Source organism: Etheostoma cragini, chromosome 14, assembly GCF_013103735.1.
Source record: "Etheostoma cragini isolate CJK2018 chromosome 14, CSU_Ecrag_1.0, whole genome shotgun sequence".
NCBI classification, from domain to species: domain Eukaryota; kingdom Metazoa; phylum Chordata; class Actinopteri; order Perciformes; family Percidae; genus Etheostoma; species Etheostoma cragini.
In genome coordinates, this window is record NC_048420.1 from 7,225,897 (window position 1) to 7,244,395 (window position 18,499).

The window sequence follows — 18,499 nt, forward strand, 5'->3', positions numbered from 1 at the left end:
CCACCTCAGGCCACTTGGGGGCACTGGTGGCACAAAGAATCTCTTCACCTGTCTGCCTTGTTCTTTGGTAAGAGATGTTGATCAGGCTGCTGCTTGGTCTCTCTGTATTTTCCCTCCACCACAGGTCTGGATTATATAACTATGAATTCATTAACACATCTTCTTCCATGTGTTCCCATCCCAGATGGTTAACTGAAGGCTACACAGGACATTAGAGAGGAGAAAGAGGAGAGGAGGGGCGGGGGGATTTCTCATGAGGACAAGCACTATAAAATCAATCACATTACGGCTGTCAAAATGAAAGCCATAATAATAAGTTAACGCAAATTCCTTTCAGGCCCACTCATTTTTTGGGATGGGTAATTAACGCAGGCGAGTTCTGTGATTTGGGATCCGGGCCTTTCCATAGTTGCAATGCAGCAGTAACGCTGTGAATGGCTAGCAGTAACCCTAAAGTGCTCTGTGATAACATCCAAGGGATGGTTCTCTCAACGAGACTAAACCCTAACCCTAAGCCATGCAAAGACATAGACGCCGGAGGCTGTGTGAGATGAAACAGAAACACAGCCAACAAGCCGCTTTAGAATATGCTAAAAGATTAACGGTTTTTCCCCCCAATGACAACAAAAATAAACTTTTGGTCTTTTATAACTTTTATGCTGATCTAAAAAAGTAATCGAACAAACCTTTTCTTTCAAGAAACATAAGTGGAGAGTCGCGAGGACCAAAATCATAGCTGACAGCCACATAATGAGATACAATGCTGACTAACTTTGGTTGTCTGGTTTTGCTTTAAATAAAACCTAACTCCTATAGAGTGTGGGATTTGCTATCAGTGGGGGTGTGGGCGTGTGACGAGACACCAAAATGGGTTCACCAAACAAGACGAGATTTTAACACTATATTAATGAAAACTTCAATTAAGAAATATGACTGGAAACATTTCTTTACTCTGAGAACCAAATGTTTCATTGCAGCAGTAAACAAAGAAGTAGGCTGCTCTTGTATTGCTTAATGACCATTTTAAAATGAGGGGAGAGCATTTTTCTTTTTTCTTTCTTTCCTGTTTAACATAATTAAAAGTAAAGTTAGGTTTTGCTTTCGACTCCTTTTTTAAAAAAGACGAAAGAGAGCCATCTGCATGAATAAAAGCCACACTGAACTGCAAGCTGCAGTCCATTTGTGCAGGGGTGTTGGGGGTGCACGCAAGCGAGAGAGCGAGAGAGAGAGAGAGAGAGAGAGAGAGAGAGAGCTGCACGCTCTAATGTTCTCAACGTTGGGAGAACGGGCAGGGGATCTTTAATACTAATTTACAGGTCCAAGTTGGACTCATCTTCAACACCAGACGTATTATAAGACCAACCTGGTTAGAATCTGTCTACTTGCTGCTGCTCTGCACTTGTGACTAATTTCGCGAGACAATTTTGACCTCAACGGGAAGTCTCGTCCCATTTTAATCTCGTAACACTTCATGGGACGAGATCTTGGAACACCTCAAGTTATCTGTGAAATGAAACTGGCCTTTCAGCATTACTATCTGGCTTTTAGGGGGAGGGGGCAATGAAATGCAGCAAAAGGCCAAACCTGCGTTGAGGAGTAAACCTCTACTGTATATGCCGGCGCCCCCTCTACCAACCTAGCTATAAACAACGTAACATTATGTTAATTACATCGTGATATTGCCTGACACTTCACTACACTAAAACTAAAATAAGTCAAATCCACAAAAAAATGTAGCAAGCTACAGCAACATGTCAAAAGTAATGTTTCCAACAAATAGATCTGTGCATCAGTATCAGTAATCCTCCTCAGTAACTTCAGACCGCAGCAGACGCCTCTGCTGTGAGCTTGAGCTTCAGAATGCTCGGGAAATTGTGGCTTGCGTAGACCCTTCCTAATGTAGGAGCTATCTAGTGAAAAGCTATTTGATTCAGAAAACAGCGATGCTATTGAGAAATAGTTAAACTAGTAACGCTACTGCCCGACGCTGCTTGCAATACAAGTTGGATTTTGTGGCGTGATGCCGTTGGTTGCTAACATCTTGGTAAGGGTGTACGACACGATTCAATTCCGATTTTTAGGCTCACGATTCGATTCAATATCGATTTACGATACAAAAATTAATCACAGTATGTAAATAGAGTTACTTTTCCCATGTATTAATCAAGTGGATTTGGTTGTTATTTGACATTTTTATTATGTTATTTTATGTGTATGTTGTGTGTGTTGTCTGTGAGCTTCTGGGACGTTGAATTTCCCCTTAGGGACAAAATAAAGTACCTACCTATCTATCATGTGATTGCAGTAGACAATAAAAAATAAGATTTTTTGCACACCCCTACTTTTTAGTTTGCCGGAAGACATCATAGTGACAAATGCCAGGGCACACACATAAAATTCACATTAAATCAAACCAGTTTAGCCTCGTAATCCGGACCCGACAGGTGAAACCGAAAATTGACCCTCTAGTGTTAGTGCTGGCTTACAGACTACAAAAAGTTAGCAGAGGAATGTCTCAGAACACTCTTCTTGCACATGGACATGCTTGTACTTCTGTCAAAAAAGAACTACTAGAAGACACAGCTACAGTGATGGTGTAATCTCCAATAACTGGAAGCTAACAATAAGACCTCTGTCTCCTTGCTCAACAAATCCCTTGACATAGCACCGGCTGAGCATCATTTGACATCCACAGTGTACTCACAGACTGTTGTTGACCAAGTTCAGCCATTTATCACCGCGGTCTACTCTTTCTTAAAAGGATCCTTCCAGCTGCATAATGTGCCATCAGATACATTAATGTGCCCCTGGAACAATTTATTTTTTTATAGATTATTTTTGGGGGCATTTTAGGCCTTTATTTGACAGGACAGGTAAAGATATGAGAGGGGAGAGAGAGGGGAATGACATGCAACCAAAGGCCGGAATCTAACCCGGGTTCGCTACGTTAAGGAGTAAAGCTCTATATATGGACGCCTGCTCTACCAACCGAGCTATCTGGGCGGGCGCCCGCCCCTAGAAACATTTGCAAGAACTGTGTGATGCATTCAAGTCGGCATGGGGCCGAGGGGTCTGTGGAAAGTTTCCAGCATCTAGTTGAGTCTGTGTCGTGGTTGAGTAAATTGTTTAGGAGAGGAAAAGCAGCCAGTAGCCCCCTAAAGGGAAAGTCCAGTGATATTGTGTAGTTTTCATGATGTCAACAAATAAATGTCATATAAAAGCAACATTAAATTGATTTTATTGAAGAGTATTGCCTGTGTAGCCAAAGCTTGATATAGTTTATTCCTCCGTGCCATAGAGCTCTTGTTATTCAAAACCTATTAAAACTCACACATCAGTGAGCCACACTGTGACATTGGGAAACATTACAAAGATAATGGGCACTGTAGTGTAATTTTAATCAATCCCACATATTCACATTTGGCTGCAGGAAATACTCACTAAAGAGCACCAAATCTGCTGTTGAAAATAGTCACCAACAAATGCACCATTTACTCTTGTTTTAGTAACATTTGCTAAAAAGCAAAGCCTAACTTTGTGACCTACACAACGTACGTCTCGAGTGTAAAAAAAAGGGCGTCTGCTCAAAAGCTACAAACATGGGAGTAAAGTATAGAGAGATGGATAAATGCAAGATTTTATAATAATTGAGTTAATAATAAGAACTAGAAAGGACAACTTGTAAAAAATGTACCTGCCTGGCATTTTTGAATGCATGTAACTCTGTTGCTACAAAACCCCTTCATCTCTTAGCTCATGACCTCTCCTAAAATGGGTTTATTAATCATCTAGAGCACTATTGGGGGGTATAAACAGAAACAGAAAATATAATCATTTATACCTAAGACGGCCAATGGGTAATTTGTACCACCTTTTAAAAACAGCTGTATTTTGCTGCGCTCAGCATTCACAACACGGCCTAGCCTAGCAACGTGTATTGTTTACACGTCTTTTAACAAGGCGGCTCTCATATCACAAGCTAGAACAAGCTGGATCTGAACAGGAGTTGGCAGAATCGGACTAGCTATACACATCTGAGGAGCGCCCACCGCGCCCGTATCGTTGCAGCTGCATTCAGGTGTTGACGTGAAACAGTTGCCCCAGTTACAGTTCAGCATCACACATCGCAGTTAGACACACAGTAACTCGTGTAGCAGTTTTAGTTACTGCACAAGCAAAACTAAGTTATATTCACAAAACATTTGGTTTCTGTCACTGTGTGTGTGTGTGTGTGTGTGTGTGTGTGTGTGTGTGTGTGTGTGTGTGTGTGTGTGTGTGTGTGTGTGTGTGTGTGTGTGTGTGTGTGTGTGTGTGTGTGTGTGTGATCTAAATGAAAGTGTCTATAAATGGATTTTTAAATAGTAACTTGTACTTATTATTAAAAAAAAAAAAATACATATAAATGAACGACGAAACTGCTTTAAGAAATGCTGGTAACACTTTCTAATAACCATCATTAATACATGGTCAATTGAGAGTTAATTAATCTTTAGTTAATTGTTTTATTTATGTTTGCAAACCATCATTTTATCATTTCATCATTTTATTTTTAAATTATAACAAAATATTAGTAGTGCTGTAAATGAACAGTTTGTTACACACAATATATCCCTCATATACTATATAAGTTTTTGAGTAATGATTAAAAAACGTTTGCAAACTTTGAAGAAACCGTATTTTAAACATTTATATAGATTAAATAGATAGATGGACCAGATATTCCTAACACGTTGTCAGGGGTTACCAGTGGGTCTGTAAACTGTCTGTAAACAGTGTCTGGATGGTTATTAGAAAGTTGCAACAGATGACTCTAATAGCTTGTTAAATAGTTAATGAATACATTGTAAACCATCTGTAAACATCTGGATGGCTACTGTAAAGTTGCGACGGATGAAAGCAATGAGACATTTTTTGCCCTTCATTAAATTATAAAAAAAATTATCTATACATACATATATTTATATACAGTATATACAGCATGTACACGTACACGTGTGTATCTGTATGTATGTATCATTTTTGATATGTTGCAACTTTATATTACCATCCAGACATTTTTTACAGACAGTTTACAACCCAACTGTAACCACTGACATCTGAATAATGTTTTAATATTTATTAACTTTTAACAAAGTATTGGGTATATAACTAAAAAGGTATTTTAGTCATCCGTTGCAACTTTCTAATAACCATCCAGACAACAACCATTACAGACGGTTTACAGACCAACTGGTAACCCCTAACAACGTGTTAGGAATATCTGGCCCATCTATGTAATGTTTATAGATGCTTTAAAAATGGTTTCTTAAAGGTTTACAAAAATGTCATAATCATCACTCGATACTTAATATAGTATACGGGAGATATAACGTGTGTAACAATAAACCGTTTAATATACAGAACTACTAATATTGTAATAATTATAATTTGTTTGTTAACAGTAAAATAACTGTTTGCTAACAGTTAAATGACGATAAACAAAAAATGTATTAACATTATTTTAGCAGTTATCCATCTATTAATGATGGTTATTATAAAGTGTTAGTGTGATTTATGTGTCACCATCTTAATACTAAGTACTTATCACTGAGGGCCAATAAGAGCTGCACATTTACCTCAAGGATTTTTGCTAATGTACGATTGCACACCAGTATACAGTAAAAATATGCATATACGTTCTATATCTGGCCACAGTATGCGTCCATGCAGATAAGTCTTTGTGGGTGCTGAAGTTTGTGGAAATGGCAGCTTGTCTCTGAGGCGGTGTGTGTCTGGCCAGGTGCTCTAGTATGTGGGCAGAAAACAGAGGAGCTGCTTTCTGGAGCCATCACAGCCCTGACAGTGAGATGAGTCACTGTGAAAAACATTGCACCATGAGAGAAATGTTTGCAGAAAGATAGAAGCTTACCGATAACAAAAGTCCACGAGCATTCTATACCAAAGGCAGCCAGTTCCTTTGGACGTTACACTCTCATTTAAATTAATGGGGTTTGTAATGGATTCATTCGGGTTTTTGTGTAATTAAAGCCGGCTTGAGTGTAATATTTGCTTATTTTGCTCTTCAGTAGTTACTGTTCAAATCTGATTTTGAGACAAAGATAGTCCCTTAAAACGTCAATGGCTCGATCAAATGGATCTATTTCTGTCTTTCTCTGTTCAGTACCTGGCCAGGCCAATCAGAACAGGTTTCTCTTCTCATAAACCCAAACGCCAAGGGCTTTGCAATTACCGCCGTAATTGGCTTGAATTGGCCATTAGTACTCAGCATGGGTTAGAGTCCAAAACACACATCCACAGACAGATGCGAGTTCAATCAAACAACCCTAGTCCCCCACTAATGCACTGGCAAGTTCTTTTTTTTCTTTCTTTTCATTCACAGAGATTCAAACTGTGGTTTTCAGTTCTTTTGATTAAGAGAAAACACCTGCAAAAGTTTCAAGACAAGGGTAAGTTTGTTACTTTAATTAGAAATGTTTACAGCTGATTTCCAAGTTAATTGATGGGCTTGACAATGATCACGGAGGAGTGTGTCAAGATGACACGTTGATAGGATCAATGGATACATACCAAATGAGACATGACACACAGTAATGAGAAAACCTTAAAGAACTACGTGGGCATCTTTATATTTAGCACTATTGTTTGTTTTTTTATTGCATTCATGCATACTGCCTTTTGTCAGTTTAGGTCCCTAACACTACATCCCATATTGTACTCTGTGGGCGTGTCGAGTGTCTGTGTGTTGATGGTGGTGTCATACAGGTTCTACGTTTACAACCGCCAATCATAACTGGAGCTGTTAATCACTCGCTGCTACTAAGGCCCCACTTTGGCTCTGGCTTCATTACCGACAGCAGCTCTGCTTTAGCTTTACACGACACAAACCTATACAATACATACAGTAATTAAAAAAAGCAACGTGGCCTACAGGATCTGGTAGAGGGGTAGTAAAGTGTCCATGCACGTCTCTAAATCTGAGAAAATGTGGATGTGGGTGGAGGGAGGATCATTTTAAGCTTGCACACGGATTCGGATGAAGAGGCAATTTCCCACATTAATAAAAGGTGGTGGGACTGTGTGTGTGTGTGTGTATATGTGTATATACAGTATATATATATATATATATATATATATATATATATATATATATATATATATATATATATATATATATATATATACACACACACACACATATTTATATTTATGTCTGGGACGACATAATTTGTCCCAATTCAATGTACTGCGATTTTAGAAGAATTGCAATTCAATAGTATTGAGATTTTCTTTTCCTTCTTTAAGAAATACAAAAGTTGAATGATACACTTCTAGAAAATATCTATATATTTAGAAATTTCTAAAAACGAATTGTTTTTGACAAAGAATGCACAACACATGTCAGTGATTAAGTCTGACATTTACTTCCAATGAAAAGAAGTACAAAACATGGACTTTCGTTATTTTTTCGCTTTTGCTCTTATTTGCTGAAAACAGATATAATGTAGTCACTGTAGGCGGTACTGTATGAACAGAAAATGTTTCGAATTTTTCCCCCACCCATATACAAATAATTTATTTATATATCTTTAAAGATTACAAGTACAGTGAGGGAAAAAGTATTTGATCTCCTGCTGATTTTGTACGTTTACCAGAAATGATTAGTCTATCATTTTAATGGTAGATTTATTTGAACAGTGAGAGACAGAATTACAAGAAAATCCAGAAAAACACCTGTCAAAATAGTTGGGAATTGATTTACATTTTAATGTGGGAAATAAGTATTTGACCTCCTCTCAATCAGAAAGATTTCTGGCTCCCAGGTGTCTTTAGTACAGGTAACGAGCTGCGATTAGGAGCACACTCTTAAAGGGAGTGCTCCTAATCTCAGCTTGTTACCTGTATAAAAGACACCTGTCCACAGAAAAAAATCAATCATTCATATTTCATACTCTCCACCATGGCGAAGACCAAAGAACTATCCAAGGACGTCCGGGACATGATTGTAGACTTACACAAGTCTGGAATGGGCTACAAGACCATTGCCAAGCAGCTCGTTGAGAAGGTGTCATCAGTTGTTGCAGTTATTTCCAAATTAACTGTCAATGTCCCTCGGCCTGGGGCTCCTTTATAAGTTGTCATGAATACTGTGCTGCTCATCTGACGGATTATAAAATATGCACATAATAAAACAATGGACAGTTGGTGCAGCTGTGCTGCACATCATATTTAATATATGTTGCTTTAAAATGTGGGCTCCCGGGACGAATGTCTCATTTTGTTAAATGCCTGTTGCGTCATTTCCTCTCTCCTCACTTCTCTTCCTTGACTCCTCCACTCAAATCTTCGGTGGGCAGGACTAAGACACAAGGACAGGAACCGAGGAGAGGAATCGGGGATGTACAAACTGGGAATTGGGAAAAGGCCCCAGGTCTCTGTTAAGCTGGGCAGCAGAGAGACACGACTGCAGTATTTGATTTACAAGTCCTGGAGCTGCTCCGTAGTCTGTTAATAATAGAACAAATCCTGCGACAGTGTGACAGCACCCATTGTGATTTACTGGGATAAAGAAACATGCTCTGGTTCAGCCCTACAGTCAGATACAACTCATTTGGATCTTAAAAATCACATAAGGCCAAGGACTTTGTCACAAATTCTGTGTCAATGGATCAATGCCCAAAAGTGTCACCTGATGACATTATCAGACCAGTTCTTGCTAAGATTTCCACTTTAGGGAGACAGCAAGCAATGCTAAATTTCCGTTAGCAGTAAATGTAGCACAAAAATAAAAAAAGATGGAAAATTTTTTCATTTCCCCAAAAGAACCCATACAATCCCTTTCCTCATATCTGAATATCCTTCTTTCTCTCCTTTATGTATACCTTTGTTTTTTATTGTATCTTTCTTTTCTCCCAATGGGTACGCCATTCTTTCTCTCCCACACAAACAGAAAAAAAGCACAAGCCCACATGCACGGACACCACAATTCACTACACACTTGCAACTTTTTGCAGAGCTTTGTAATGGCTTTGATCAATAATTGATCCAGGGGAATCTTCTTCCAGTTCAACGAGTGTAGGAAGCGTGCGGTAGCAAACACTTTCACTTTCTCCCAAGATCTATCCAAAAAGGAGCCCCCGTCAAAGCAGAGCTCTGCCAACCACCACAGAAGCATTCAACACAAAAACTGGTGCCACAATAGCACAAAACAACATCTCTGAATGTCTGACATTACCAAACGCTCTAGGACCTGCCAGGCCATGTACATCCCAGCACAGAAATCAGACTGAGGTAACATGTCACCTACTGAGATCTTAAATGTCTGGGGAGCTGAGATCTTAAATGTCATGGCCTCAGGGTTCAACTGCCTTTTGATAGGCAATTGTGCTTGAGAAATCTGTCCAGGTTGTATTTGCCAGCCAAAGAAAAGGACATGTCAGGTTGTCTTGTACGGTTATTGTTTTTCTCTTGTGTGGGCATGGATGCAGAAGTGATGTGCAAGGCAGATGACAAGTAAAACCTTTACTGCTTGTTTACTCTTTCATCATATCTGTGTAGCTTTTAGCTCAGATAAGATTTTACCTCTCTTTTAAAATTCTGTCAACTCCTTCAAATGGCTACAAAGCAACCACAACGTACTACAAACAGATTTTGGAGTAATGGCTAGTGTGTGTGTGTGTGTGGAGGCAGTGGTGCTCACTCCTTTGTAGTGCTTTGTGTGCGATTCCAGTGTCATGCTGTCCTGTGTTTTCTTGCTACCACTACCCTGCAGAAAGTTTCCTCTGCTTTGCTCTGCCGTCTCTCCACGTGCCCGGCCTCAGGGACCCCGAGATGAAGAAGGAGAGGATGGAGAAAACAAACAATGGAAAGTAGAAAACCAAGCGGCGTTGTCTAGAAGCGGTTTGCTCTGTCTTGGGGCTACATGCTGTGTTTAGGAAAGTGTGAATGTGTGCGTGTCAGTGTGTGTGTGTGTGTGTGTGTGTGCAGGCTTTTGTGTTTACTCTACCTGCTTGCATAGGTACCAGGTGTGCTATCGCAGGCTAAGCAAAAGACAATACATGTCGGTGAGAGAACCACACGAGACCGAGAAAGGGAGAGAGGGGGCAAGAGATGGTGAAGGGAAGTGAATGAAAAATTCATACAGCTGCAGGTCCCAAAGGCTGTTCTGTCTTTGCCAGGAGACCTCAGCTTCAAACTGCTGGGCAGGGGCGGCGCACGCACACCCAAACACGCACAATGTATATTAAGTTCTTTAAGAAAAAAAGGGAAGACCAGGGCCAAAGGAAGGTGTTCTAGGAATCAGTAATAAGCTGAAGAGAGAAACAACAGAACAACAACAATATCCCTTAACAGGAAACCCATGACAGAATCCTAATAGTCCTCTGGATCCTTGCCTAGTGGCAGCTATTACAACCTACCCAGTCTCTCCTGTAATGGAGCTCTGTGATGCAACGTGGTTGTCTCCTAAAACAAATGTGTGAGTTCGCTGGACGTTTATACGATTTCACCTATGGCCTTTTCCACAACCTCCCCGTTGAAAACAATGTGGAAAAGTGATTTGATGCAAATGAGGCTAAATGAGAAGCTTACTGCAGAGAAAAATCCCAATGCAGGCACGCTAAATAAATCAGATAGGGATCTTTGTCATTATGAAGACAACATCTAGATGCATACCCGTGACATAGCCTTGTGCTGATGAAGAGGGAGGAAAAAAAAAAACTTAAGATAGAGAGAAAAGGGAAAAAGGAAGCCTCCTCTTCTTTATTCAGTACAGCAGCGTTGCCATAGTCACCACTGCATCCTTAGGATGCCAGGGCAGAGCGAGTGAGAGAGAGGAGGTAGAGCAGAGGAACTTTCTCTCTCAAACACACACACACACACTTCTACCTGTCTGTGTGCTGGGATCAAGCACTTGGTGAGGTGGGGTCTTGACAAAGTCTGGCTTTTCTCCAAGGGCACATGAAAATGAGCTGAGAGCCAAAGGCAAACACGGTGTGTTTGACACGGATTGCCTTACGCCTCTGAGATGTGCATCAACAGTAAATCCAATCAGGCTTGTCAACACACTCTGCAGGAGAATATTTGATGGGTTGGATTTCGCCGCACTACGCTGTTCATTCGTTTTGGAAAGAACTCAATACTTTCAGGCACTCATTCATTGTCATGAAATTATATATTCATGATTTCAGATTTTATTTTTTTTATATACCATGGGGCTTTTTTAGTGTCATAAAATGTTTTTGGAGGTTTGGCTTTTTGGGTGATGAATGTAAAACCTATCTTTCTTTTTTATTTATTACCATGTTCATTTTCTGCTAAATTGAGAACATTCTTTGGAAACTATGAAATGAATATACTGCATGCATCTCAAATTATCTTTATTCTAAGTGAGATCAATGGTTTCCTGAGCATGGTTTCCTGAGTAATCTGAGGATTCATGCTATCGATGTCCTTATTTGATGCAGAATAAATACAAATCCTGGTTCTGGCCACAAGCGTACAGAATCTTTAAGAACCCAATGCTTTATTGTTTGCTTGCTTCTACTACACTTCTAATTTGTTTGCAACAAACAAACATTCTGCTTACCTTTCAGTCACTGTGAATTACGTAGATTACTGTAGTGAAGGTGTATTTGTATTCTTGACAGTATCATTGCTATGTCAAAAGTAGGGCTGGGTACCCAACTTTGACAATTTTAGTCACAAACCGAATAGCCTTGATAGTATAGAGTACCAAAAAATACCTTGACTTTCAATACCAAATTTCAAAACTTAAGGGGTAAATCTCCCCAGCGTCTGTGAGCCAATAGGCATGCATCATCTAACAATGACCCAATAATGGTTGTGACTGGCTGTCTTTAAACACTGTAGAGGCAATGCTGCTAAAATTCTAGGTTGTGCACAGAGACGAGGCTCATGTGTGTGATGTTGTTTTTGAGAGGCTTCATTCAGGAAGCAAAATTGAATTCACTGTATCTGGTGTATACTGGTATCTACAATCTTTGAAAGATACCCCGCCTTAGTGTAAGGGACCAAACCCTCTTCACACGGTGTTAACACCCAAACCCCCATTTTCTCCGTTGGTTTCGATGTACTGTGGGTCATGAAGTCCTTTCATCACTAAGAGTGCGGACATCCATCTGGGAGGACTTTAGGTTTATTCTCACGGTCAGGATGGTCGTTTCTCTGTCAGAGTAGAATCAGGCCCTGGAGAGCAGATGGGGCCATTTACCAACATTATAAGACATATGGCACATAAACACAAAACTACTTGCATGTGCACACACGTACACAAACGCTCGAGCCATTTACCAACGTGACACAAACGTTAAAAGTGATGAGAACAGGCCCAGATGTCAAGGAAAGTCACATGTGTGCGTGCGCTCTTCCCCAGCATCAACATCGCTCTCTGTGACATGATGAGCATGTGACGTGAGCAGAGGTGCACTGAACTGAGTCCCAGTCTCCAGGGGGCAGGTATGATGATCAAGAGGACCTTTGGGAGAACAACTGAAGCTTAAACAGCCGTCCACTCCCTCCCAGAGTCCTCTCCTTTACCACTCACTAACCTGGCCCGATCAATTCAGGGGCCCGGTCCCCATGGACCCATACTTCTGACGGTCCTCAAAGAGTAAAAATCATCATAGACTATTAGTATGGTGGGACTGATTTCAGAATGTGAGACAAAGGAAAAGAAATTCTGTTTTGTCGAGTACATGATGTACTTTTGTGTCACAATGTTCTTTCTCGTTCCTTCTTATTCTCTCTTGTTTTCCCATCACCCTTGCGGCCTTGTTATGCTCTTATGGCCTCACTCTTTTCTATACCACCACCCCCACAGAATCGTTGCCTTCCTTCGTACCCTGACCCCTGTAGCATCGCTGGCAAGCACCAAGACAGCAGCTGTGCATGACACATGTTCAACAAAAACTCCTGTCTCTGCTTCATTTCACTCCACCTCCTCCGATCCACCCTTTCCTTTCTCCTTTGGCCCCCACCACGCCAAACGAAACAGGTGATTCCCCGCAGAGGGACAGTTTTAAACCCTTCACTTCCTCGCCATGCTGCTTCCTCCTCCAGCTCTCTCAACCCCCACTGAAACCCCGTTGTGAGTGACGACCAGAGACATCTGTCCCAAGAGCCAGCAGCACAAACTGAAGAGGACGCCTCACAGAAAGGTCCAAACTCGATTAAAGACAGTGAAAAGAAGCCAAGGGGCAACTGCTGAGAAAAGACTTTTCAAATCTTATTCATTAAACAAGTTTGACAGCATTGTACATTGGGTTACCTTATAAAACCATAATGCAATGATAATAACTCTGGATTACGGTAAATACCGTAATTCCTCAAATAAAAAAACAATAGTCAATTAAACGCCGGGCCTCTGATAGTGGCTGGGGGCGTTGTCAACTCAGACAAACGAAAGGCAAAAGGGGAAGGGAACAATCACTAGGAGGTAACTTTAAAGCCCCCTACCCCCCCCCCCCCCCCGACGCCTGCTTGTGGACCGGGTTGTTGCCGCCTGGGACAAACTGGACGTGGACACCTTCAAATAAGTCTTTGGACTTTCTGTTAAAACTGACGGGAGCGAAGACAACACTGCGTCGCTGGAAGGGAGACGCTCACTCAGGTAGTTTTACGTTGTTACACTGGATGTCAGGAAGTGACATAGGCCTACAACACACACGTGCATGTGAGCATATTTGTAGCTGTATAGAAAACCTAGATTGTTGTTCAATGTTGTTTTTTCCAACTACTGTATGCTCTTATTGTAATGTACCAGCAATACGTAATACCTGTAATTTAAATAAATACCTGGTACATTCATAAGGTTAAAACTGACACAAATGTAGTGTTTTATTCATTCTGACTCAAATTGCTCTGTCGTCCTCCAATCCAGTCTGGCTGTTGTTGTATGGTGATATCTTTACAAATGTTTATTAAAAAAAAAGAATGGTCTCTGCGCACTGGAACGCTATGGCTTTTAATTAAAATGGTTTATTTAAAAACAATTATACTTATCAAACAGAAGGAATTAGGCCCTGCTTTTTATTGGGGGAATTACGGTAACAACCCGCATGCTTTGTGTCAGTGCAAAATCCAACTCATTTATCAAACGGTATCAACGACAGGCAACCCTGTACAAAATATATCTGTGACGTTGTTATGCTGCACAGAATTGATAGAGAAGAGGACGGGAAAGCACAGATGACTTTTGCATACCAAATGTAGGTTCACGTTTGATTCATACTGCAGTTATGCACTACGAGGTTACAGCCTGGCTACTAGGGGAGTCAAGATTCTCCAAATCCTCGATTTGGTTACATTTTTGATTCTAAGGTCACGTTTCGATTCTTGATTTTTACTTATTTTTTAAAGCACAGGTGGCTATACCATTTTTTGACTAGACTTAAGATGTCTGACATCTGTTTGCAATGTACCACACCACATTACATTACAATATAAGCGGCTCTGTTTAGGCTATAAAACATGCATGCAGGTGCGGTTTGGTTGGGAAAAGCTACAAGCAGAAGGAATATCTGCTAGCTGCTAGGCTAATGTGCAATGGTAAAGACACATAATATAGTACCTGCACATGGCGGAGCTTACAAACTGTAGCTTTTTTGTCAGCACGAACATTTTCCAAAACATTCACTGGAAGCCAAAAATACTTCGACACTTTCACACTCTTCAGTGAAAGAGGAGGGGGCTGAAGTTCTGTCGACGGCATCTGCAGTTGCCATGTTATCTTTTGAATGGCTGTAGCTAAGTTAGAGGAAGGTTGACTGACTCGCAGCACTTTCTTTTCCACTTGACAAGCAGACTGGACGTGACAAGGGGGTGTGGCAGTATCAAACGATTCCATATTTTATATTCGATATTCAAGATTGTGACTTAATTTTGATCGATCTCGATCTTAAATTTAAATAGTGACACCCTTACTGGCTATGGACGTAGACGCTGATGAGTGAAATCCAACGAGCAGCTCTAAGCAGCTTATAACGCTTATGCTGTAGGTGTCTACAGTGGAACTCCCATTAACCCCTCGCATTGACTAGAAATCTAGATTTAGGCTACTAATACCTTTAGTTAAAGTAGTCGTTGCTGTGGTTAACAATATCAATGTGTCTGGTCAAATCTGGTCAAGTCAGCTTTGATTTACGTCTTTGACAAAACTATGAAAACATGAATAACGTATAGTTGGTTATGATATTAAATGAAGTTACAGCCATCAGGGACACTATGCAAAGAAAGTTTGCTGTCCGATTTCAGAACACAGTAAGACACTATGACACCGAAGACTGAGATTTTTTAAATTTAAGGTAAACATAGTTTTGCTGGGTCAGTAAAAGATATACAATTCCTTCCAGCTAATCAACAATAAAAAAAACATCCATTATGGCTACAGATGCAAAGGTGTACTGCTTGGTAAGGAACAAAATTCCATTAATGGTAATATTTAGATTGAATACCATAGACTTGAGCTGCACAAAAAGTATACAGAAAGTTGGCTGTGATGCAGTATCAGAGAGCTTCATCAGCCGAAGGTGTGCAGAAATGAAATCCATCAAGTCTAAATCTAGCATCGATATCTCTCAACCCCGGGCCCTGACTCCAGCAGTTTGTTCCATTACTATTCCAGCGGGTTTATCTAGAATATGCCTTTTCCAGCTCATTATGCCCACTTTAGGCTCCCATAAGGTCATTAATCCCAATCACTGTGTTCATTTTCACACATGCCAAACCAGTATTCTACACTTGGCATATCTTTTTACCCTTCTGTAATGCTCCCTTGCACGTCCGCGTGCACACACATGCAAACACACACACACAATTTGCCACAGTCTCCGTCTACTTAGTCATTCTGTTTGAGTCTCTGTCTGTGATTGCATAATAACAAAATACTGTGAGGGGGATCATAAGACGATAATGATCAGAGAAAATCTTGCCAAATACAGGCTTATGGACTTGAAATGTATCTGTGATGACACATTTCAGCACTCTTCAATTCCATGAGTTAGATTTGTGAAGCAGCTTGCTCGTGTATAAATGATTTGCCCTTATCCAGAATATTTGTCATGCTGGAGAGATTTCCAGCATCAGCGCTTGATGCCTCATAGAGATTACAGCGGTTTTGAGAAATCTTTATTTAATTTTTTTATTAAGTGCTAAGTTGTCTCTTGGCAACAAAACCCATAGAGGAAGGAAACAGAAAGTGATACAAATATAGATTTGTGTTTCTCTATTATTTGTTATTCATTCAACTGTCCAGTTATTGATCCTAAAACAATAGGATTTCCTGCTCCTCAAGGAAGAGAGAACTAGGTTTAGTAGCATGGCTCAACATCTGTAAAGAACGTATTCTGGCTGGGCAATATGGCAAAAATCAAATATCACCATATTTTTTACAAAATACCTCAATGTTGATATTGTGGCAAATATTGTAGTGTGTGGAGTGACTATTGATGCATTCACAAAATACCAACCCAGTGAGTTTTGATAAATAACCATCAATAATGTGGATACAATGACTAAGTGGGAAAAGGCAAATAACAGAAAAGCTATAACAGTGTAGTAAGTTCAGAAAATCTCTTTTACTCACTTTGCTGTAATGCAGCCTCTAACAGAGTATGCATTAATGCATGTATGTACATTCTTGTGAGCCTAAGAAATGAGTTCATATGTGCATATAAAAGTGCTTTTGAGTCTCTGTATTTGTAAATGGAGACCCACGATCAATGCCCGGCTGCTGAGCAGCGATGGGGAATCAGCTGCCGGGTTGCAGAGATGCTAATGAGCAGAGCAACATGATTAGAACACACAATCAGAGAAAGAAGGAAGATGATCAATAAGCGAGATTGAACTTGGAACTCTTTTAGACGTGCCAAAGATCTGAGCAAGGGGATTCATCTTGTCCTCTTCAGGGGGGCGTTCAAGACCTTATGCTTGGTTGTTAGATAGAATAAGTTGTACCAAGCATGGGGAAAGATTTATAGTCCCGGAGAACAAAGTAGCCTATGGAATTATTAGTTTAACAGTAGCCTGCCAGCCTGTAGCATCTCTTTCTCTGTCTCTCTCTCACAGACACACACACACACACACACACACACACACACACACCAACTCTTGGCAGCTTAGTATTCACACACGACCACATGACTGTGAGGGAAAAGCCCTGCAGTTTAGAGGAGACGCATAATAGAAAAACTCATTTGAAGCGAACTCAGGAGCCCAGGACCACATTAAGAACCGCCGCCGGCCTGAATGAAAGATCATGTGGAACTTGTCACACAGTGTGTGTGTGTGTGTGCGTGCGTTTGTGTGTGTGTGTGTGTGTGTGTGAGAGAGACAGGCTAAAAACAGTAGAAATATATGAAAAGAGGTAAAAGATGTGAAAATCAAATAATAGAAGGCTGAGCATGCAAAAACAGTATCGTATTCAACACATTCCCCTGACTCTCTAGGTTTTTACATTTTCCAGGTCTGCCTCCATCCTTCATCGAATGATTTCACAGTCTGCAACTTCAACAGACAAACCCCTTTCCTGCAGTTTACTACGCCGTTTTTACAGTTATTGATTCTTTTGGACAAACAGCATTGTGTATTTAGTCCTGAATATAAAACAGACCTTGCGGCTGCTACACCACCTTAATTGACTTCTACTTGGCTAACAACACATTTTCTGTTAACTGAGACAACTTGTGTGAATTGAAATGATACCATACAGCAGAAGATGAAATCTGTTATGCATCAGTTTCTCAGATCCAGATCCCATTTTTTTGCCAGACAATCCCCTGTGTGATTGTCTTCCAGAGCACTCATTCCGGGGAACACTGGCTCTAATTCCACAGAGGGCGCTAACTTCCTTTTCCCTTTCTGCTCTTTGCCTCAGACTTGACTTTCCTACTGGCGCCGAGATGAGTTCAGCCCATCTTCTCTCATTTATGTCGAGGTCAGACACCTGTGGGATTCACCCTTTGAAAAAAATTGTAACTTTTTCTTTTTATTCTTGGCTTCTTTTGTCCCTCCTTTCACCCCTATTTAGCCAAGGTTAAGGTTTTTAGTTTTTTTTACAAAGCACTCCCCTTCCCCTGTTCCTGCTGTGGTCTTGTGACCCACGCCGAATCGTCATGCAGAAATTGATTGTATGGACATCCTGGGAAGGTCCATCGCTGCATTTATGCTGCTTTATACATTCACACCTCCTACTGTTTCTAAAATGTCAGAGCATGGGGTCTTTGAATAAAACATTGCCTGCCTCTCACTATTGAAGGATGTGCCTTGGATTGAACTCTATAAAGAAAAATTCTCATGACACATCAGCTTGAAGAGTGACTGACCCTTCTGGTGACTTTTGGAATATATTCAATCACAGTAGAGTGCACCGATGTAGCTCAGAGATGGATTTCACAGATCACACACTGCTTTTGGTCTTCTCTTCTATTTTTTGTGTTAAGTTTTGAAGAATTAGTTGTACCTCAAACTGACTTGAGCCATCTCT